The 24,584-nt window shown below is 44.2% G+C and overlaps 1 protein-coding gene across 8 annotated transcripts in view; it reads right to left on the bottom strand.

The window, feature by feature from the left end:
• Nucleotides 1-24,584, bottom strand: part of Sipa1l1 (signal induced proliferation associated 1 like 1) — a 293,066-nt gene that overhangs the window by 114,892 nt on the left and 153,590 nt on the right. Inside the window, exon 1 of one of the 8 annotated variants that reach the window (XM_036205570.1) lies at nucleotides 429-970. The exons of the other annotated variants lie outside the window; for them this stretch is intronic. The gene's annotated coding sequence lies outside the window, so the exon portion shown is untranslated. Of the gene's footprint in view, nucleotides 1-428; nucleotides 971-24,584 lie in introns of those variants that run through there. 8 annotated transcript variants of the gene reach the window in all.

Below are 24,584 nucleotides of genomic sequence, written 5' to 3'. Positions count from 1 at the left end.
TTTCATAAAACTGAGAGGGTACCAGCTTATTCTAGGGCATTGCGGCTCCTAATTGCAAGCAGAGACTTTTGCTTCCATGACCTCTAATAATGTAGACATCATGCCACTGTGCTCACCAGAAGTTTGAGACAAAAACCAACCAAACCAGATAATTAGAGCAATGCAAGACAGCCTCTGAGAATGCTAAAAATTCAACATGATTTTTATTGATTATGCTACAACTCACTTTTTAAATTCCTTTCGTATTTCAAATCGATACTTATTTCCCTACAAAAGCTTACCATAGTTGGCAAGAGCAAATATACACACAGCAGGGAGAAAACAATCAGCGTTTCCTGGAGCCATCATAGCCACCAACACGCTTCTGTATTTTCCTCCACTTTCTTTCTTACCACATGCAGATATTGCAGAAGCAGCCCGGCACTCACCTCCACCTTTTCCCAAGCTCTTGGAGCTGGAAGTCTTTCGCTAATTCACAAAATGCCTGCATTTCCTTAAGCAGCGCAGCCTCCTCCACCCCATCAGTGCTAATTTATGACGATGACAGAAACCAAATGCTGCTCTGGGCAGCCTGCTCCATGTCCTCCACCAGATTACAGAGAACTGTTGCCATCCTTCCAGGTGACCGGCAGGAAGACGAACTTCCTCATGAGCTCGTCAGGCTGGAGACAGCAGGCACAGAGTCTGAGCACAGACTCCTGCATGGGTGCGTACATCCTGAAGAGAGGCAGAGGATCCTTTTCCAGCATTCCGCAAATTACACAAGAGGTGGCCTTTAAATTCTTGCCAGATACATGTTTGGAAAGATGCTGCTGAACCAGCCCTGAGCTGACAGGGTGGCATTGTCTACAAATCACGCTCTGACACCAAGGAGGACCGCACACTGCATGCTGCACTCGATGGTAACAAGCACTTACTTCCACGATAATTAAGCATCTCGATAGTCAGCTTCCTGCCTCCAAGGCAGCCAGCACGCAGAATCAGTTTAGGAGACTCGTTGCTATTTAAAGCTGGAACATTTAGGGGTGTTTCAAAAATGCTCCCTGCCTGCAGACTGCAGGGCTCTTGCAGGGTAGGTCTGGTTAGCTGGTCAGATAAATGCCCATTGTTTCCATCCACACTCCTCTTACCATGTTTTATAAAAGGGATAATGGTTTGTACTGCCATCTAATTAAACCTGGCTTTTAAGCTTTCTAGATACTTCAACAGCCAGGCCGTTAGGATTTCCTTTACATTCCAGAACTTTACATGCTGCTCTTTCAATTGCTAGCCTTGAAGTAGAACAACATGCTAACTGTTGCTTATAGCAGCAGCCAGGGCCAGCACGAGTGGCCACAGCTGTGGTTCAAGAACTATTGCTTCTAAAATGAGGGGCAACCAACGAACTGGACCAATGAGATCGCCTGCCTTGCTTACACAACAACAAAGGGCGAATTCAAGAAAGTAGCTCTCAAGCTACACTAGCATAAAATAATCCTTAAGAGTCGGGTGTTTTCAGTATTCTCACAGACTAACAAAAACCCAAATAAGTCATCTTCCATTCGATTCCTACAACACCCAGCCTCTAAAACGCCAGTTTCAAGAAGATCAAAGCTCATTCTTGCCACATTTCAGTTCTTTTTAGAAAATGGCTTACCACAGAGCCGACCCCTCCCCCACTTTTCCTTTCGAGGCAGGGTCTCTCTCAGTAGTCCTGGCTGGCCTTGAACTCACCAGGCCCTTCCTGCCTCAGCTTTCCAGGTGCTCAGATTACAGGTACATGCCACCAAACCCCGCTTGCAAAACTGACTTTTTAAAGACAGGTGAAGTCATATCCATTCTAGGAACAAACTAAACTAAATGCTGGAACTGACAACACACGAGACATAAAACCAGCCTGCGAGTGCTGAACCTCCACCACCAACAGTTTCTTCCTCTGTAGCATTCCACTTCTTACTTGCTAAAGATTTATCATTTGTACACATGAAATTTTTTTTTTGCCTTCATATGTGCGTGTACTTTATGAGTCCCAGGAAAGCAACACATTCCTCGGAACTAGAGTTACAGAGAGCTGTGAACATCCACATGAGTGCTGGGAATCAAATCCAGGTCCTCCTCTGCAAGAACTCAAAGTATTCTTAACCACTAAGCTCTCTCCAGCCCCACTTGCTACGGTTTAATACACTTTTAATATGAAAATTTCTTAGCAATTTAGTGTTATTATAACTTTTTATTTCAAAATGTAGGCGAGCACATGGGGAAGGCATGGTTTGATAACCCATCAAACTGCAGAAGTAAACAACTAGGTAACAAAACTTTCTCCAGTGTGAAGACCCCAACCCGTCCCAACCCTCCTCTTTCCGGCTCTTCCCACTTCCCTCCCTTCTCCCCTTCCTTATTTATTTGCAACATTAACTTCCTTTCAGCTACAATGTAAATTCTGGCAGAGATGAGCAGTACAGAAATAAAGATGCTTGTTAAGTCGTCAGGTGAAGTCAGGTGTCTCTCCATGCAGATCAACAACACCCTGCGCCCTATTCCCCAAGAGGAGTCTGAAACAGAAAGCATGCTGGCCATCTCTAACAACCCAAGTAAACGTCAGCAGAGCCGCCCAGACGTTGTCAGATATAGTAAGAAGCAAGAGGATTAAACAAAGGAGCAATATGACTTCACAGCACATCACCTGCATCACCAAACATTTCCTTATCACATGCTTAATTTCATAGCTCTCCATACTCTGTACTTCCAGTGAATCTATTTAGTTAGATTCCCAATCCCATGGAGAGGAACTTCAGTCAGTCTGGCTCAGCTCTACCAGTAGAAAGTCTTTTCACTATAAATCTATACAATCTACACAATCTATACAATCACTGCCCTCTGCTGATCAACACGTCTCTTCCTGAGGAGATGTTCCATTATCTCCTAAACCATCCCCAACATGCCCACATTCTCTTCTAAGCATGGTCGTACACCTGCTACTAGGAATACTCGAGGAAACGATCCTTTCCTTCAAGAGAAGTCCAGGTCTAGATGGGAAGGCAGATGGTAAAGAGATGAAGTGTGATACAGGTCATGATAAGGTCTCCTTCCTGTACTTTCCATTCTAACTGTGAAGTCTTTCATAACAAGACTGTTTCCTGGTGGATCTTAACTGAACCCCAGCAAGTCAGCCATTCAGAATAGTAAGTCCCTAATGGTGATGAAAGTGGTCACCTGGGGTTAAAAAGCTGCCCTCCTGCCTTTGGCTCTGAGAGGCATTTGCACTTCGACCCTTCTCCTGCCCCTTAACCTCAGTGATAACCACCTACTCTTGCTTCTCTCTCTGCCCACCATTCACTATCTTTTTGCTTGTGTATGCATGTGGTGATTGTGCATGCATGAGTGGACACACAGGTGCAAGCACACATGTACATGTGTGCCTGTGCAGGCCAGAGGATGAGAGGCTTCCTCAACTTCCTCTCCACCTTATTCTCTAAGACAGGGTCTCTCAACTGAACCAGAGCTTGCCTGTGTGACTGATTTTGCTAGCTTGGAGTCCTGGCTCTACCTTCTACATGCTGGAAGTCTAAGTGGTCTGCCATGCTCACTGGGCATTTACAGGGGTTCTAGGAATCCGAGCTCCAGTCTTCAGATTCGTGTGGCAGGGACCTCATCTACTGAGCCACCTCCCCAGCCACCTAGCTGGCATCATTTCAAAGTTAGTGAGCTCATGGTAGTGTCCTTGATGCACTTTTCTTTCCACTCCACACTGCTGGAGGAGGCTGCCAGGGTGTTACTAGCAAGACGAGCAGTGAGTGCTTCAGGATGAGCAGCAGGCACAGGGGCAACAGAATAAAAACATGACCGAGGAATGCGGGCGCTGGGTGGCTGGCTCTTGCTCTGGTAGGCAGTCTGTACTGTAGCAAGTACCCAGGCAATACCATAGCACACAGGGTATCTGGCTAAGCTGGGTTTTAACTACCTCTCTGTGCTGTTAGCTCTAAACTTCTGGTCCTGACACTGCTTTCACCTGTCTCTATCATTTCTGAAATAAATTACTACCAAGCAGAAAGGTGAGCAAATGGTGAAGAAGTCCTCAAGGAACTAAAGAAAAGAGCAGCATGGGTATGTTCTCGGCTCCTAGGGATGAAGATAAGCTTAAAGGTTCCATAAGAAACCGTGGAACCAGGGCAGGTACTCAGAGGGAAATTCTTGTCCAGTTTTCTAAACTGTGCTCAAGTCCCGTTTTATAGAGGGTATGTGGACCGCCCATGACCTTAGGCTAGCTGGCCCAAGGTCAATTAAATACTAGTTTAATTAGGGTATGTTTCAATTTTGTATTCATTTGTAATAGCTCTGTTCAGAAAAATCAGATGTGTGATTTATGAAACCAGTGAGTGGTGTGTAACTTCAAGTGACTTGGAGATGCGGGATGGACACCTTTGGTTTTAGAATGCCGGCTTTTAATAAGCAGCTCGAGGCTAGTGGAACAGTCAGTTTAACTTTTTAACAGATCTTACTTTTTTATTTTGAGCACCACTGTTAATGTGTTTTAAAGAGGTGGGAAAAGGGTCCAAAGCAGTCTGGAGACACGTGGTGCTCTCTTGTTGGTCCCCCAGTCTAGGGTGACTGTTGGGTGAGCAGGCCAGTTGATACTTCTGAAGTGCTTAGTGTTTACACAGGAGGCAAAAGGTCCGTTCTCCCTCCCACCATTTGGAAAGAGCAGAAACACCTTTCAGGAAAGGTGATTAGATAGTCACCATGTGACAGTCACATGGGCCAGCGATGGGGAACTGGTTGCCTGGCCCAAATTTTTTATTGTTTTTCTGTAGTGATATTTTTGACATACATTTCCTTTTAAAATGTGCCTAATTTACCAAAATTTATCAAGAGATCAGGAAGCCTTCCACATCTAAGAGAGCTCTCGACCCCTTCCCTCTTCCCATTTAAGAGGTCACATAGGCAGGCAAGCAGCATTGCCTCTATCGGGCCAGCTAGCCCAAGGTCATGGGCAGAACAAATATCCACTACACAGTTTTGTATCCACAGAAAAGTTCCAAAACCAAGCAAGACAGGAATGTACAAAGACATCTCTTAGGAGATCATGGTCCATAATCCTTCCTAAAACCTACAGATTTTCAGATTAAAAATCATCACCACTGACTTTATTTAAACCAACAGATTTTTCTTCCTTTTTTTTTTTTTTTGGAGACAGGGTCACATATAGCTTAGCCTGGCTTAAAACGTACTGTGGCTGAGGCTGGACTTGAGCTCATGACTCTCCTTCCTCTGCCTCCTACGTGCTGGAGTTATAGGCATTATGTCCCCACATTTGGTTCTAAGAGGCCTCTTAATAGCTTAATGCAGACTCATCTCTGTGTTCTCTGAACATAAAATGAAGCATAAGGTGGGCGCATGTTTCAGAAGAATGCAGGCTGAAAAACTGAAGACATCTTACACACGTAGTCAGGTTTTATGCATACACATACACATACACACACACACACACACACACACACACACACACACACACAGCAAACTCACCAGGGGATTTATGTTTGTCTTTGGATAGATTGTAACTTGAGGCATTTGCTAAAATGAGCAAGAGTTACTATCATAATTAGAATAAAACTTGTTAGAAAAAAATAATTTTGTTGCTAAAAACAAATAGTATTATCTGGGAATGCAGGGCAATGAACTCACTCTCAAACAATAATTATAAAACACGGCCCTATGTTAACACTCTATCTTTCCCGTCTCCGAACCAGCCTCCAGGGTGTCCTGATGCCCATCTTCTATTTATGATGAACTGGAAGAGGCTAAGAGTCCAGCTGCTTTAAAAAGAGACAGTCACAGTATCTGAATAATGGCTGCACAAAGAAAGATGTCTTTCCTCATTTACAGATGCTTTCTTTGTATTTCTGGCTGACTTAGTCCCTTCATACCCAAAAGCTCCACTTTGTCCCTCCCACTTTAGTGGCCTGGAAAATCAGGCTAGGGTGGTAAACAAACGCAGGTGGCCCCGTCAGTTCCCCTTCTGGGTTCACTCCGCTTTCCAAATGCATCTGTCCTTGCCACCACCCTCCTCCTGTAGACCTCCAGCTAAATGTCGTCACTGTGCCTCAAAGACCAGCTTTCTGGAGAGCAGTACTCAAGAGCACCAGCACCAGAGAAAAGAGCCCAGCAGCATGGACTTGCCTCTCCAGGGTCCAAGGGAAAGAGATGGTATGGCCTGGAGAAGGGCTTCCCCTTCGATGGGCCACAGATTTGTACTTAATGAATACCGTAAGGACTGTTGGAGGCACTAGCCTTGGCAGGAAAGCTTCTGCAGGCTGCCAGCTTGTTCACCGCTAGCACCACTCCCCTCTCCCACAGAAAGGCACATTCCAGCCTCCAGTCCCGGCAGCTATCTAGCTGAAAGAAGAGAAAGGTGATGTGTAGGAAATCAGACAGCTCTAAAAGGAGTCTCAAACTGGCTTTGTTAAGAGCACAATGAGATTTTTTTGTTTGAACATTTTATGTTCCGAAGACAATTTAAGGAAGTGCACTTGAAGAAGCACACCACAGTCGGCTTAAAGGGCAAAGCCCTGACAGGAAGAACAGTTCCTTCCAAGCACACCGCAAACCCAAATCACCGCCCCAAGGAGTAACGGCAGCAGTACCCACAAGGCACTCTTAGGATTCTAGAATATCACCCGAAGAAGACTCTAAAGGGAAAACTGGGCCCACAGACTCACTCCCTGTTACTCCACCGCTTCCTCAAACACTGACTGCAGACAGCCCGCTCCGTCTGCCACTGCATCTGGATTCCCACACATAAGCTCTGCCTAACGGCTCAACATGGAGAGACTGTCATCTGCCTCGGTCGTGGATACTCAGTCCTCACAGCAGCCATGAGGTCAACGTCTCAGACTCCATGGACAGCGAAACAGCTTGCAGAGGGAAATGCCATGCCCAGCAACACAAGGTAAATGAACTGTGAATGGCACTGGCGCCATCTTTGCAGTGGACTCCTGCTCAGCACATCTGGGCTGGCAGTTAAACAATTATTATAGCTAATACTATAGTAAAAATTTACAGTAAATCACAATTTACACTAAAAATGCTCAGCTAATACAGGAAAGGCCTCCTGTACAGCCCAAGTCACTTCTGAAGTCTACCTCAGGTACAAATACCTGGGTCTACCAGAAATGCACCCAGGAGGAGAATTAAAAACAGTGGTATTAAGCTTCTAAAAATGCACCAGTGGTCAATTTGGGACTCTTCAGAGGATCCCAGACTGATCAATTCCCATCCTACAGTGGGCCTGGAATGCAGGGCTAAGTAGAAGCTCCCCCACAAGGCTTCCTTCTAATTGGACAGAATGACATGGATAAGGTGCACTTCCTTAAGAACTACCCAATGGATGGGCTTGAATTACAATAGCTCCATTCCAAACACAAAACTGTCAATTTCTGTGACAACGACCACCTGGGTGGGAACCAGATTTTCCACATGAAGAAATCTCAGGGCTAGAAACTAGAAATGCATAAAGGTTAAAGAGCCCAAGCGGAGCCCACCTATGAACCAGACTTCCTCATGTCCCACTGCTTACTGGGGTTGGCAGATCAGGGTGTCCTTCCAAGATGATAGAGGTGTGTCAGGAGACACCACTGCATTTTCTCAAGTAGACTCTGCAGCTTAGAGACAGGGCTACTGTTGCTCTTGGGTCTGATCCCCAAGCCATGCTCCTTGCAGCCTCCCCACCCCTCCTAGAATCCCATGATTAACTCTACATTTCCTCCCTGCTTCTTGAGGAAACAATCTTTGCCCCAAAGCACCTAAACTCAGTACTAAGTGTTTAAGGCCACGGGGTCCCAGGTACTTGAAACCTGCTTTCAGGGCTGGAGATGTAGGTCAGAGACAGGGTGTGTGCTCAGCATGCAGGAGACTGGAACTGAACCTCAACAGCTCTCTTGTCCTCCAAATAAGAGGAGTTGCCAGTGTTGGCAGTGACGCTGAAGATCTGACTACTTGCCTACTCACAGGTACCGATTCTGAAGTGCCCCAAAGCACACCTACATTCCCTTGATGGACAGAATAGCTTCCCTCTACCTTAGTGATAAATCACAACTGCCCAAATGCAAGACCAACATCCACATCTGTAGCCAGTCTCCCCATGGTTCCAACCATCCCTGAACCTTGGGATCTCAAAACGGGGAGGGGAGCTTGCAATCAATTTAATCTCTCTTATTCCAACCTCTCCCCTTTCTCTCCAGTTAGCTTTCACTTACACACACACACACACACACACACACACACACACACACACACACACACACACACCATTTGGATATATTCTCTTTCAGGAAGCTGAAAACATTTTTAACCTTTTTAACATTCCGTATGACCATAATAAATTATGATTAAATCAAAATCAAGAGCATTACATTAGAAATCAAAATTTCTACTTGAAAGAGATCATGATCTCAGTATATGTTACTGTAGCTTAACACCAGGTCTATTACCAAGAAAACTAAAGGGCTGTTTTGTTGTTTGTTTTTGGAAGTTTTCTTAAAATAAATAAATAAATAAACAAACAAACAAATAAATAAATAAATAAATAAATAACATTTAAAACAAGTTGAAACAGAGTATGTTGAAGAAAGAAAATTTCTTTAACGGAACACAAGCTCAAGGCCTGTCTATTTTCACTGAGAGTATGGCTAAAATAAGCAAAGACAAAGAAATCAAAATGGCATCATGTGATACCTATTAGGAAAAATTCCAAGGAAGCTGCTGTTCAGTTAATGATAATACAATTGAAACAGGTATTCTCACGGTGCTGGAGGCAAAGGGAATGAGTAGACCCCTTTTACATACGGGAAAAGAAGAGAACAGAATAACTAGGTCTGCTCACAATGTGAGCCCTGCAATTTCTGGTGGGCACTTGGAAGCCTATGGCTATGCACACAGAGGCAGCTTTCCAGCCCAGCTCCTGGACATCTTTCCTGCTCTGTCAGGTCCTAGACTTTTCTGTCTGCTGGCCCTCTCCTTGAGACTCCAACGCTGCAACAGGTAGAACTCCTGAGATAAGCTTGTAAGGAACCAAGCCACAGCACAAAGGCTACCACTGCAACTACTTGGTTCTTCATTTTCTACCTACACCTAAGGCCTAGGACCAAGGACAAACAAGGAGAAAAGGAAACCATTGCTTTAATCTTCCTCAGCTTTAGAGCAAACGAATTAAATCCAGGGTCTGTTTCCCATGCACTTATTCCTAAGTGATAGGCTCATGCTGCTGTTTGTATTACTGATCTTAGATGAAGTCTGTTTTGAAATTATCTCTCCTTCTCCCTATGTTCTGTATATGTACGTCTGTATCCATGTATGTATGTTTGTATGTAAGCCCCTTGAGCCACATGAGTGGCCAGGCCCCTCCCCTAGGACTCCTGTCAGGTTCCACAGAACACTCTAACTGCCCTGACTGCTGGCCCCTGGCCCCACCCTGCAGAGTAAAAAGCCCAATCTCTGGACATGAAATCTCACCAATCTCTACCCTGGAAAACTCTACCCTGAAAAGGTCCACCCCGTTCCCAAGAAGCTCCACAAAGCCCTTATCCTGTTCAGCTTGCCACTGCTGTTTCTTGCTCGAGCAAAGGCAGCCAGCCTCCTGGTTTCCGCCTCCCAGTAGATCTCATGTGAGGTTTGTTGTACAGTGTGACTTTGTGGTAGTCCTTGGCTTCCAGTTGCCAGAATACCTTTTCACCTGAGCTGCAATGCTTACATATACAATAGCTATATTAAATAAACACATATTTATTTAATATTTTTATAACTATGCTTGTTCAACTCTTTACGGTTTATTCTTCCCAGACAGTAATTGCTTGCTTCTTCCTTCCTTCCCCCTCCTTTCTTTTCCTGTATAGGTTTCCAGTCTGGGCCTTCCTAGCTGGGCTTCACCTGCTTGATGGCTGACTGGGATCACAGCTCCAGGTAGTAAACATGTGTCTGGGACTATCCCAGGCATCACTTCATCCTTCCTTCCTTCAGCCGTCAGAGAGGAGAGGTCCAATGATTACGTCACACAGTGGTGTATACTAGGTTTACACTTCATCACTTTATCTCTGTTGTTTACTTTATTTTTCATAGGCATAATGACTTTTCCTGTCCATTTGCTTAGTTTCTTTCTAAAATGAATTTAAAAACGCTTACTGTTTTCTACCTGGTCAAAGCAAAAGAGTTGGCTACCCCCACTACACTGGAATTCTGAGATTGGGGTACCTCTACAACTCACTTCCAGCCACAATGCTGGAAGACCCACCAATGCCAGGATCCATAGCCCACTGTAGTTGGTTGTTTTTGACTCTTTGGCTCTTTTGGCTTTTGGGGGCCCACCACCCAGCTCCCATATAAATCACATGGAGAGGCTTATTGTTATTTATAAATACCCAGCCTTCACGTAACTTGTTTCTTGCTAGCTTTCCTTACACATTATTCCGTCTACCTTTTGCCTCTGGGCTTTTACCTTTTTCAATTTCCTATATATCTTTTCTTTCCATCTTATCCCGTGTCTAGCTGTGTGGCTGTGTGGCTGTGTGGCTGGGGCCTTCTTTTCTCACTTTTTCCTTCTCTCAGACTTCTCCTCCCATTTATTCTCCCTGCCTGCCAGCCCTGAATACCCTTTCCTCTGACTTGCTTGGCCGTCAGCTCTTTATTAGACCATCAGGTGTTTTTGACAGGCACAGTAACACAGCTTCACAGAGTTAAACAAACGCAACATAAAAGAATGTAACACATCTCTGCATCATTGAACAAATATTCCACAGCATAAACAAATGTAACACATCTTAAAATAATATTCTACAACAGCCCACATCTCTCTAGAGAAAGGTCTAGTCCAGAACTCTGGGAAGTAAGCTCTACAAAGCTTCATGTAATTCCTCCATGGCCAGAAGCTCCATGTTCACACTGGAAAGAGACCCCACCCCATCTCAGCGCAACGTGCCCGGAGACTTGGACCTCCAATCCTGTGGGTGTAGCAGGGGCAGAGCCTTCTGCACTCACTCTAAACCCACTCTCTCTGCTGACCAAAACTGCATTAATTCTAGTCTCCCACGTCTTCCCCTTTTACCTGCCCTTGAATATTTTGACCTCTGGTCAGTAACAATGACTGACAGGGAAAAGAACCATTCTTAGAGAGAAGCCTATTAACTTAGAAGTGGCCTAGGAACCCCGGCATTTGTGGCCCTCAGTCTTGAAGCAAGGAAGGGATTTATGGGAGTGACATTTAGTGGCTTGAGGAGGGCAGAAAATGACTAAGTGTCCTATTCAATGAGTTTGGCTGGAGAGTGCCACGCCATGCTTCACAGGGAAATGTTTTAATTGCGAAATGTGCAAACATATCCATCATCCTGACTTCATCAATGTCTATATACACATAATGTCAAATTTGTTACAAATGATAAAGAAATAAAAGGTCACAGATACAGCTGAAACTGCAACTCCTCCAGAGACCCCCCTTTCCGGATGCCCCGCCCTCTCTCCATGCACAGAACAGGGACACAAGGACACAAGAGCAATCAGCGGGGCTGTGAGGCTAAGAGAGACACTGTCACTCAGAACATTGCCTTCTGGAAGTTTCTTCTGCCATGTGAAACTCTTTAGGATTTATCCTCATTGCTACAAAAGATACAGACCTTTCCTAACAGCTTCCAGATGCTTAAATATTGAGTAGAGTGGGAAAGCCATTAGAGCTTGCTGGGTTATTTCCTCTTTTCTGTTACTACCAAGAGTGACAGAATGAATATTTCTTTCAGCATCTTCTTCGGGAACACAGGCAAAGGCCCTCAGCAAGGGCGGAGCATCTTCTAACACCATCAGAGAATATCTAGCTGAGACCAGAGACACAGCTCATATTCTACAACAGCCCACATCTTTCTAGAGAAAGGTCTAGTCCAGAATTCTGGTCTTTGCCTTTTACGTGTGATGCCCCATATTCAATGCCCAAAACCCACCAAATAAATAAATAGATAGATAGATAGATAGATGCATAGATAGATAGATAGATGATAGATAAATAAATAAACAAATAAATAAGAAAAATAAAACTGCCTGTTCACGAGGATGTACTATGGTTATACATAGCACTGAACACACCACACAGAGTCTCCCAACTCAACCCTTAACCTGTATTAGTTATACAGAGCACTGAATATGCCATGTGGAGTCTCCCATCTCCACCCCTAACTGTTGCCAATAGAAAAATACAGAATGTCATCTTGCTGCCTCATAGTTATGGCCCTAGCAGAGAATTGGAATTTGTTTCTTGATCTAATCTTTATCCATTTTTTTCTCCTAGGTTACTGCCTCTTCACTATGATTTAGAACACATCTGGGTACTACAGATGTGAGTCCTACATTAGGTATACATATTCACACTATTCTCAGTCTAAAGCTTCGCCTCTAATTACTGTTTAAACTATATCTTCTTGTACTTCCAAGTTGAATTTTTGTCTTTTTTTAAAGATAGGGTCTTAAGTATTCCAGGGTGGCCTCAAACCAGCTACACAATCAAGAGTGACCTTCAACGCCTGATCCTCCTGCCTCTATCTCGTGAATGCTAACCTGCGAATCTGGTTTATACAAGCACTAGGAATAAACCCAGGGCTTTGTCCATGCTAGGCAAGCATTCCACCAAATGAGTGGTATCCCCAGACTCATTTGAAATTTTTGAAAAGGTCAAATTTGTAGTTTGTTTTTTCTGCACATTCTTTAAAATGGTCCTCCAGTTCTCCAGTGCTGCGCACATTTTCCTCTAGAAGTTTAACTATTTCTCTTCAAATGAAAGGACAAGTATGACTGTCCTTTCCTCACATTGTCCTACAACTACTTTTTGGAGTCAGCGGTACTTTGTAACTACTGACGTAATAATCACAATGTCAAGACCAAGTCTCTCTGAGTCTGGCAGTCCCACTGCCACACCAATCCAAATGCAACATTAGGACAAACCCTACTGACCCCATCTGGCATCTTCAATTAATTTTAGAATCATTCTGTCATGCTTCCTGGAAAATTCTCTTGGTTGTAGTACTTTGGCCTTTAATTGTATCCACTTAATAAATTAATTTAGGGAGCACTGGGTGCTTTTCAATGTGGAGGTTTCTGTTCAGTCCCAGATAGTAGCTCTCATTTCTTAAACTAGCACTGTGGCTGTAACTGGTGACACACCTGTGCTTACAGCACTGGGGAGGCTGAGACAGGAGGACCAGGAGTGGGGAGCTCAGGCTGCACAGGAAGACCCCCATCTCAAAACACAAAACAGGCATGAAGCCACCGATGGTCTCTGCTATGTTTATTACAACGTACATTATGATATTTGATTGATGGACTGACTATGTAATCACCTTCTCTGACACACTGTCGGTTCACTACACACTTAGTGGTCTCTTCACTTCTGTCACATCCAGTCCTACTACTGAGTTGTTCCTTGAGCTAATATTTTAGTAATTTCCCAGTTAGGCAATATGTTCAAAATAATATTTCCCTCCATTTTTATTGCATTAGGAGCTGGCTGGTAGTCAAAAGGACAAAATTTAAGAAACACTGGTAACTTTTAAAATAGCTAGGCTCTACTCTATAAACATGTTTTAGCAAAAAAAACCTCACAAAGCAATATGTAAGAAAATGCAAGGACTTCAGAGAAATGGGAAGAAATGGAAGGCTGGTTGTTTCCTTCTTTAGAAATGTTTTGTTATAAAGAAGTTTTCCAGAAAACAATAATTATTTTGGAAGTAACATGCAGGAAATCACATGTACTCTGCAGTTTTTATGAAAAGCAGTGAGGGCTCAGTAGCAAAGTCATGAGAGCATGCCCATTACAAAAGCAGGCACAGCCTTCCAGATGTGGGCGCTTCATGCAGTGACAAAGGATTTGCTAGACAGCAAAGGAACCTTGAGCTCTACTCCAGGAAGCCCACCATGCTCACTAACGGGGGGAGGAATCCGCTGTACACTGGTCTACACTCTACGGCACGACTTCAGTAGAAGAGTGGGCTACACCTAGAGAAGCACCTTTGGAAAATTCAGTGGACTTTGGATTGGTTACCAAATTAGCTCAAGGATCTTCAGTAAAATCACCGGGTAGATTAACGATCCTCTTCCCAAAGCCAGATTCAGGGTATCTGTAATTACATCAGACACAAGAAAAGGTTCCAAGAGAATCCTCCCATTTAAGTAGATGGCCACGGTCAGGAGAAATGAGAAGTCAGTCAAGAAGAGCGCTCACATCAGTTAATAAGACAAAAGTCACAGCAACAAGCAGAGAACGTGAAGGATGGGAAAATGAAAACACCAGGACAAAACAGAACCCCTGGGAAGAGAAATTCCAAACAAGGAAACATACACAGAAAAAATAACATTCCCTACCACCACCTAGTTCTAGTACGCTTTATGGCCCCAAACCCGAGTATTCTTTCTGGGAGACAAGAGAGAGCACAGTTCAGAGGGCAAAAGAGAAATATTACCCCAGGAACAGAGGGAGGGGAGGTGCGGATAATTCCTGGGAAAGCAACTTCTGCCTACTCAAGTAAACACTAGAGTGAGGAGAGGAAGAAGAGAGAAAAGGAACTGCCAAGAAAAAGAGCTGATAGCAAGCTTGAGGGACAGAAATGAAACAGCCATCATAGCCCTCTATTAATACTAGAGCACAGAAGAGTGAGCATGGATCACAGAGAACAAACACAGGATCTTATGCCCTTCTTTATCAAACAGAACCCAGGACCTTCTGCATGACAGGAAAGTGCTCTGCTGCTGAGCTACACCTCTAACCTTGTGGTGGTTTGAGTAAGAATGACCCCCATAGGCTCTTATGTTTGAATACTTAGTTACCAAGGAGTGGAACTCTTTGAAAGGATTAGAAGGATTAGGAGGTGTGGCCTTGTCAGAGAAAGTATGTCACTGGGGATGGGCTCTGGGACTTCAGGTACCCATGACAGGCCCAGTCTCTCTCTGCCTGCTGCCTGTAGATCAGGATGTAGGTCTCAGCTAGTGCTCTAGCACAATGTGTGCTACCATGTTCCCCACCATGATGATAATGGACTAATAAGCCTTTGAAACTATAAGAACGGCCCCAATTAAATGCTTTCTTTTATATGAGTGGCCATAGTCATGCTGTTTCTTCACAGCAACAGAAAAATAACTAAGACAAACCTCAAACATCTATATAAAAATAAAAATCATAAGTTGGGGGTGTGTGGCTCCATGGCTAGGCACTTGAATAGTATTTATGAAGTTCTGGGTTTGATCCTTAGCACTGAGTGGGGAGGGTCTGGGATGATGAAAAGAAATATAGGAGTTAATATTTATTGTATGCTTACTGTGTGCCAGTGAGTATGAGAAGCAGTTTGCACTGAGGGATGGTTCAGTGGGTAACTGGTTACTGTGCAGACATGAGGACTGAGTTCAGATGCCTGGCACCCAGGTAAAGACTAGTATGGTGAGACACAATTGCAACCCTAACACTGAGGGAACAGATCCTAGGAGTTCACTGAATGTCCAGGGCAGCCAATTAGTGAGCTCTGATTCATTGAGAGACCCCATCTCAACAATTAGGGGGGAGTACAATCAAAGAAGCCACTCGACATTGACCTCTGGCCTATCTATACTCACTCACTCTCTCTCACACTCTCTCTCTCTCTCTCTCTCTCTCTCTCTCTCTCTCTCACACACACACACACACACACACACACACACACACACACACACACAGAGGCATGAGGAAGAAACTGAAGTTTGGGGGATGCAGCTCCATTGTTAGAATGCTTGCCTAACATGCATAAAACCCGGGCTTGACCCTAGCTGTGTATGAGCAACATGGAGGAAAGAGTAGTAGGTTGGTGAGAAGCAGGTAACCAGAAATACGTACTCAAAATCATAAGGATGCACAAGACAAGCAGCGGAAGTTGACAAAAAGCCAGGAATGGTTCCCAGAGAAGAGGTCGAGTTGAACTGTGAAGCCACAGCTACTGTACGCTCTGGTGTGGACAGAGCGTGTGCTACAGAAGAGAAGAGGGAGCCATGGGCACCCTGCACTGGAGCTGACAGAGTAACGCAGTTCAAAAGTGGGAACAAGGTCCAAAATCCCAGCCACGTGACACTTTACAAGAAAGGAGGCCATGGTCAAAGATTCATGGCTAGGACAGGTATGGTAGTAGACACCAGCAATCCCAAGACTTCAGGAGGCTGGAGCAAGAGCTGCTGTGAGTTCAAATACAGCCTCATCTATGTAGTAAAGTCAGGGCTAGTCTGAAATAAAGACAGCAAAATTCAACTAACAGAACCCGTTTAAAATAAAACAAAAACCACAACATACAATATATTGCTTTCAAGGTATTTAACTTAAAAAGACTGAAAAATAAGTTTTTAACAAAATTACAACAGAAAAAGGCACAGGAGGCCGTACTACTGGGTCTCAAGTGTCAAAGAAAACTGTCTTTAAACATGGTCTTTGGTGTCCAGTAAGAGATGAAATCAAGGTAGGCACTAAACATAAAAGGAGAAAGGAGCTCACAGTAGTCACACTACCATAATTCAGTAAATGTCAAACATCGCTGCCTTTCAGGAAAGTTACAATTTAGAAAGAGACCAACAAGAAGCAAATGAAACTTCTGAGTGTCAACGTTAAATAGAGGCATAACTGGCCTAATTGGAAAAGAGTTAGGAACAGTGGAGCACTGAAGAAACTCCTCAAATGACCTGGTTCTGCAGGCCAGTTTCTACTTGAAAGTTGTCAGCACAGAAACTGGTTACCTGTGCTGCTCACTATTGGCTCACCTGTGAGCTCACTGCTCATTCACCTGTGAGCTCCTTGCAAATACCTGTGCAGCTCAGCTCACTGCCCATTCATCTGTGCTGCTCTGCTCACTGCCAACACAATGTGAAAATGAATCATCTTTACAGTGTTTCCATTGTCAGTAAAATCAAATAAAACTTCTAGATAGCTACAAAAAAATCTTTTAAAAAATACAAATTCATCAAGTATCTTTCAGTTTCAAATTAAGTAGTATGTCCACCATATACTTAGTGGTAGGAAGACTCTAAAGCAGAGTATTTGTTACCCTACTATCTGAGTCACCTGGAAAATGGCAGCCTGGCTAGAGAAAAGTGTCTGAAAGAAGACTCTCAAAAACATGGTCCATAATTTGTTCCAGGCAAGAGAGAACCAAGGGAATTCAAAGTTCCATGACTAGTAAATGGGCGCCCAGTGTCCTTAGGCATCAGGGGAGACAGACACTGCTCAGTCCCCACTCCTGTCCCTCAGTTCTTCACCACAGACTCTTCATTGTCCTGGCAGATGTGCAGAATCTACCCCAGCCCCTGAGGACATGTCAGTCTCTCCATCACTCTTGCTCCCAGTGACTGGCCTGCAGTCCTGGTGCTGACTAGTGAAAACTGATCAGAAGGCTGCAACATCTACTTCTCCACGGCGAAGGAGCTCCCAGATGGGAAGGACAGGTGTGTCCAAGGCTTTCCTCCCCCTTCTTCCTCTTGGAAGACAGGATGTACAGAAGAGTATCGGGCCAACGTGACAAAGACACCAGTGGAGTTCATCACAAAGCTCCAGAATCCTGGAGCAATCCCAAATGCATGTGTCAGCTTGGGAGCATGTCTTTCCAGACAGCTTCTCATGTGGCGAAATCTGTATTTGCTCCAGATAGAGCAAATGCATCCAAACAAGTAACTGTGGATTCCACTCATAAACAGTTGCCTTTAACTAAATAATATTTTGATGAAAGATCACATTTCAACAGTTTATAATAGAACAAAACAACAGATAAATATATGAACGATAAAAATTCATGGTACCTTTAAGGTGTATGTCAAAATCTAATTCCTATGGTAATAAATCCACTAAATGCACAAAAATGTTCACATGAAGCATAAGCTTAGATGTTAATAAAAAAGTCTCTCTGCCTGCATTTCAATAAACATCCAATGAAAAGTATGCATGGTTGAAAAGTGTAGAACCAATCTTCCTACAAGCATGCAAGTTCACTTCTGTGGGAACACACTTTCCTGCTCCTAGTGGAACAAGGCTTCTTATTTTTTTAGTCATTAGAAAACATGTTTTTGGAAACTTCAAAACTAACATTTGGTTAGGGGGCAAATGCAGGAAAGTTTTTTATCCTGTTTATAATAATGAATCCAGTCCAGAATACTCCAACGATGAATCAAAAACTGGATCCTAATTTTAAAACGTTCTCAGTGTTTCATGCTTATTTATCAGATAATAAAATGGTACATCTCTGAAAGCTTATTACTACCATTCATGATAAAATCATGAATTCTTTTTTATTTTATTTTATTTTACTTTTTTGGCTACAATCTTGAAATGATTTTTTTTTTTCTGGGAGAGTCCAGCATCCATTGTGTGTGAGGGGATGGGGTGTTAAGTTTTGTAAGCAGCGAAGCAGTGTACACTACAATGAAAACTTGGAGACTATTAATGGTAGGCTATATCCTCCTTTGCAAAAAAGTTATAATTAAAATTAAGCAGAAAATGGAAACACTGACATCTGCTGCTAGTTTGGATGCCACTCACAGCCAGTTGGCACAGAGAGTGGTTCCCTGATGCATCTCTGCTGCTGGTACTGTACTGATGTGCTGGCAACAGAACCCACAGCCTTGTACACACTGTGCATGCACTGGACCACTGAGCCCTCAGCCCCCATTGAGACTCTGTCCTAATCTCTGATATCTTGGGTCTTTCCATATGTCTAGTTTCATAATGTCTCCTAGAAACGAGGCTGGGGCTCAGTGTGCAGCTCCATGGCAGAGTGCTGGCCTAACTGCAGGAGGCCCTAGATTCTGCCCTCAGCACTGGCAGGAAGAAGAAAGGAGCTGGTAAGGACTGACTTTATTCAAAGAGTCAAACACTGGTCCTCTTACGGGACTCCAAACAGTGGGAACAGGGGCTGTCTCCAACTTTTTACTGGCTCTTGGGACCCTACTCCTCATACAGGAGGTGCTTAGTCTTACTGTGACTTGATAGGCCATGTGTTGTTGATACTCATGGAAGACCTGCCCTTTCCTAACAGAAAGAGAGGGGAGTGGAGTGGGTGGTGGGAACAGAGAGGGGAACTAAAGGGAGGGACTGAGAGGAGAGAAAAGAGGGGAAAGAGACTGAGATGTAAACAAATTTATTAAAAAATAAACAAGAATCAAACATCCACATTTAAACTTAGCTTACATGCATTCCATCCTCTTGTTTCTGTGTGCTGTAGGGACTCTCGAGTGATACACAGAATTTGAAGCATGGAGATCTATAAAATGCACGATCCCTTCCCCAAGCATTGCTCATACATCTTCCCGTATCTCCAAGTGTTCATTCATGTGTCTGTTCAAACCCCACTGTTACTTGTTATCTTCCAAAGGAGCACGTTTTAGAGAGTGTGCTCTCCCTACTATGCACCCCACTTTAAAATCAATATCCCATTCGGCTGATGAAGGGTTAAGGAGGAACAGAAGAAAAGGAAAAAGAATGTGAAAAAAATTTTTTTTCCAGTTCAGTCATTACTGTTTTTAACCTAAGATGTCTTTCAGAGTGTTTAGCTCCATGGTGATGGGAGCAGGTGGAAAATATAGAAACACTGAAAGAACAAATCCCTTCAGAATATTTTAGGGTTTCTAACGCAAAGCTTAATGTGGAATTACAGAACCATGTAAGATGAAAACAGACTCTTAACTTAGTAATTGTATGAGTTGAACAATCTTTATAACGGCTTTAAAAATGTTATATTCCTCTTATAAAAAGAAAAACAGAAAACAAAAAAGATTTTGACTTCATTTGTGAAACTGTGGTTGGTTGCCTTCACACTTGGTAGCATCTGGGGACGACTGTGGTCGCAAAACCACAGACACAACCTGAACAGAGAGCAGGAGTTTGCTACTGGCATCTCCTGGGCAGATGCCAGGATGGTGCAAAGCACCAGGTAACTTGAGTTCAGGGAAGAACTGATCCCTGGCACCTTGTAAAAGCCACAGACAATAACCACAGTGCTGAGGAGCACAGGCAGGGAGATCCTGGTGATCCACTGGTTACTGTTAGCCAAGCCAGCAAGTTCTGGGTTTAGTGGGAAACCTTGTCTCAAAAAATAAGGAGGTGAGCAACAAAGGCAGACCCTTGCTGTCAACTCCTGCTCTTAGAGGTGAAACAAGAGAATCCACCCATACCACACTCAATAAGGAACGAGCTGGTTATAAAAGGAGAACATTCTGGGCTACCTGAAGAGTGAGTAGTAACCCCTAACATACGAATAATCAGTATGTCTGAGGTAAAGTAAGCCATGATGCCTGAGAAAACAGGGGAGCAGGATACAGGATGAAAGACAGATGGATATCAGACTATGAGAAACCTCAAGACTCTGAAAATGGGTTTTGACTTTCAGAGCAATGTGGTCTGGAAATGTAGCTCAACAGTGGAGTAAATTGCTTACCATGCCTAATGCCCTGGTTAGATCCTAGTACCATTATTAAAAAAGAAAAAACAAAACCAAAAACCCAGAGTGCCAACACAGGTCACAGTCCTAGCTGCTCAGGAAACTGAGGCAGACAGACCCTCTAAGCCCAGGACTTTGAAGCCACCCAGAGCCCTGTCTCAACACATGCCCCAGTTAGATGGGAACTGGACAGGTCCGGGTATTTGTAGAGATAGAGACAGTAAGACATACTAATGGTAAGGGAAGGTTGCCCCTCCCCCCAAGACTGGAAGAGCCTGAGAGATTCACCTAATCTTCCTCCAGTGTGTGTGTGTGTGTGTGTGTGTGTGTGTGTCCCCTCTCTCCCTCCGTCCCCCACCCTCTCTCTCTCTCCAGGGTTTCTCTGTATATTCCTGGGTGTCCTGGAACTCACTCTGTAGCCCAGGCTGGCCTTGAACTCACAGAGATCCGCCTGCCTCTGCTTCCCAAGAGCTGGGATTAAAGGGGTGTGTGACCACCACCAGGCAGTTAGGTTTGTTTAAAAGAGGTAAATCAAAGGCAGCTTCATAGCATTCAGCTATTGCAACAAAGTGACAGATTCTCCCACAGGGCATTGGTTGAGCCAATCTACAGACTTCCCAGACAGCAGGGCTCACTACCAAGGAAATCCCAGGAATTAGGAGGAGACCCTCGCCCCAGACATAAGCCACGAGCTCTTCCCCAGGAGGTAACTGAGCCTTCTGTGCACAGGAGCAGGGTCTAGGAAAGACAGATGAACTGTCATAGACCGGCAGTACTGAACACTATGGAACTAAGGCGATGGCCCCAGCAGAGGACGGGAGAGGGCAACGGAGCTGACATCTTTCCACAGACCCACTACTTAAAGGCACTGACTAGAGCCTTCTACAGAGCCACTACATCCTTTGGCTCTGCAGAATTCTCTAGAAAATCTGAATGTAAATTAAAATGCACATGCCAGGTGGGGTGTTCTCAGCAAGTCCCCTGAGGCTCTATGGCTCAGACCTGGAGATCAGAGCTTCGGTAGCATGTCTGAATGAAGTTTACAACCTTGACTGCTACAAACAGTCAAGTCTGTAGTCCCAGTCTCTCTTCCTCTTTGTCTAATCGTCTCCAGCAAGCATGACCTAAGCACCCACAGTCGAAACACAACTTTCATAGCTAAAGAAAAGCAAGGCTGAGGCACACAGGTAGAGGAAACTCCTGGGTGCTGCTCGAATCCTCTATGGTCTTACAATGAAAAACCCAGAACCAGATATTGGAGTAACTGCTGAAAGATCAGAGAGACAAAGGAACAAGCCACTGCCATGTCTCACCTCACCAACTCCATGAATCCTATGAATGAAATCCTGACTTCTGACCCGGAAAAGTTCCAGCTGAAAAAGCTTTTAGCTGAAAAGCTTTAGTTCCTGTCTCCTCACGCCTTATATACCTTCCTCTGTCCAGCCATATCACTTTCTTCTTAGTGCTGGGATTAAAGGCGTGTGACTCCAAGTACTGGGATTAAAGGTGTGTGCCACCACTGCCTGCCTCTGTTTCTCCTTGACTGCCTCTGTTTCTCCTCTTTCTCTCCTTGACTGAGTTAGTCTCATGAAGTCCAGGGTGGCTTTGAACTCACAGAGATCCAAATGAATTTCTGCCTCCCAAGTGCTAGCATTAAAGGCATGTGCCACCACTGCCTGCCTTCTATGTTTAATCTAGTGGCTTGTTCTATCCTCTGATCTTCAGGCAAATTTTATTAGGGTACACAATGTATCACCACACCTGGAGGGGGTGTCAGCTGAGAGCTCCCATTGTTCAGTCACACAGTCACCCTTGGTGGCAATTTAACTGAGTACATTGTTTTCACAGAAAAGGACAGTCACCCCAAGTGCTTCAACAAATGGCCCATTAAACTATGAGATTAATACAGTGTGTCTAAGTGACCTTTGTGAGTCACCTAACAGAAACCTCCCAATTGGCTAATTTGTGACTGAAACTTTCAGCTATCTGTGGCTGACTTATCTGTCCAGCCAATCTGGGCAGAGATGAGGAGAGAATAAAATCAACATCAACATGATCCGGAGAGGTTCAGAACCTGCAGTGGCTGTCGGAAGAACTACCAGAGAGCTCTGGGCTGGGAAGGTGAAGAGGAGGAGGAAAGACGGGAAGACAAGAGGAGCAGCAGGAGAAAGGAAACTGAGAATGTGAACCTCCAGCCTCCCACTGGAAAAAGATGTGGTAACGGAAAAGGGGAGGTTCTGGAGAGAAGAAGCACAGCAGGGAAGGGACTTCACCCAGTGACCCGACCCCAGATCCATTGCCGCCAGACCCTTCTGCTGTGACAACAGAGGGTCGGGGAGACATGCCAGATCTTTTGCCAGCACACAATAACACCCAAAGGCCAAATCACCAGGAACTCTTAAGTTTAACAAAACCAAAGAATCCACAATTGTACGTAAGAAAACCCCAGAAAAACCAGACGGGGCCCAAGTGAGAAGAGCGCTGAGAAGCACGGCTCATGGGCAAACTCCAGGTGCCTGTCGTTCTGAAACACGCCTTTCTCTCCGCCTTTATGCTTAATACAAAACTGACTGTGTCTACTTCAGAACACTAGCATGTGAACATCTCAGGGTAATGTGTGAAACACTGGCTTCCTATGGATTACAGCTAAGGACATGCATTGATTGGTTGGTTTTTCTCTATGTAGACCAGGCTGGCCTCAAACTCACTCTGTAGACCAGGCTGGCCTCAAACTCACAGAGATTCACCTGCCTCTGCCTCCCAAGTGCTGGGATTAAAGGCCAGCGTCATCACTGCCCAGCTGGCTAACTGCATTTTTAAGGGATAATAACCACACTTACACATGCCGATCTTACCTGATCCATAAATATCTTTTATAGTCACCACCTTCTTCACAGTAAGAATAAAAATAAAAAAGTTAATTAAAAAACAATTTGTTTATCTTTCAGAGTTATTCTAATATTTTAAAATGATAAAACACTGGTTGAAATGTGGACTCAAACCTTTCATACATAATTGAGTTCACAAATTATTTCTGTCTGGCAGTGCTGGGAAATGAAGCCAGAACCTCTTGCCTGTTTGGTAGAGGTTCTACCACTGAGCTGCACCCTAGAACAGGGTGCCAGGCTCTGACTTTACATTTGTGTAGCTATAGGAACATACTTAATAAGTACTAAGTGGTACACATTTTCTTGACAAAAGAAATGTGTCATCCAATTTGTTTATTATAAATGCCCAACTATTCATCTTCGTTTTTATGAAGCCACAACACAAATGCCTTGTGCATCTATTTACTCCATTTTCCCAACTTTTATAATTTAAGAATCCCAAAACTAACACGTGTTGGGGCCACTTAACGAGAAACGCCCTGACAAACACGGAACAACAGATACTGGTTAGAGAGATGGGAAGGCACACAAGTCAGCTCTCCTACTGACCAGCAGGCTCAAAGGCATAAACCGAACTAACCTGGAAAGGACTACATTCTGAAATTATTGCCATAATGTCATGATGACTATGCAGTAATAAAACATAGGACATTTATGAGCAAAATTAAAAACTTTCAGTAAGCCTCACACAGTAAAAGAAAAGAAAATCAACTCCCAAGGGTTGTCTTCTAACCTATGCATGCAAAAGCTGTAGCACACCTGCTCACTTACACATGTACCTGAGTGCAAGCGTGCACAAACACACAAATATACTTACAAAAACATTTTGTGGCTAGGAGTGCTGTTGCATGTCTGTAATCCCAGCACTCAGACCTGAGACCGAAGAACTGAGTTTTTAAAGACATGAGGTTACTGCCTTGGAAAGCTGAGGTACTTTCACAGGCATGAAATAGTAAGCAGTGTGCTACAATCCTGGGTTAGCTACATGCCAGGTGGGTGTGGACACTATGCCCAGAGAGCTCACCTGGAATCTACCAAGAGTGTGTGTAATTAAAATGGGAAAGCAGGCCAGTTTCATCTCAGCAGGGCACACCTAGGGAACAGCAGAGCAGAGCCCTCAGCTCTCCATGGACCATCTCTATGATCAGCCCAGAGGAGACGGCCCTCCCTCCCTTCCAGAGAGGAGATCATCATTGCTTCAAAACATTTTCTGTGCTTCACAGCGACCTTTCTGGGACAGAGATCAGATTTTGTCAAGCTG

This window comes from Onychomys torridus, chromosome 14 (assembly GCF_903995425.1).
Source record: "Onychomys torridus chromosome 14, mOncTor1.1, whole genome shotgun sequence".
Classification (NCBI taxonomy): Eukaryota; Metazoa; Chordata; class Mammalia; order Rodentia; family Cricetidae; genus Onychomys; species Onychomys torridus.
Note: the sequence above shows the minus strand (reverse complement) of the source record. Positions and strands in the feature narration are given on the sequence as shown.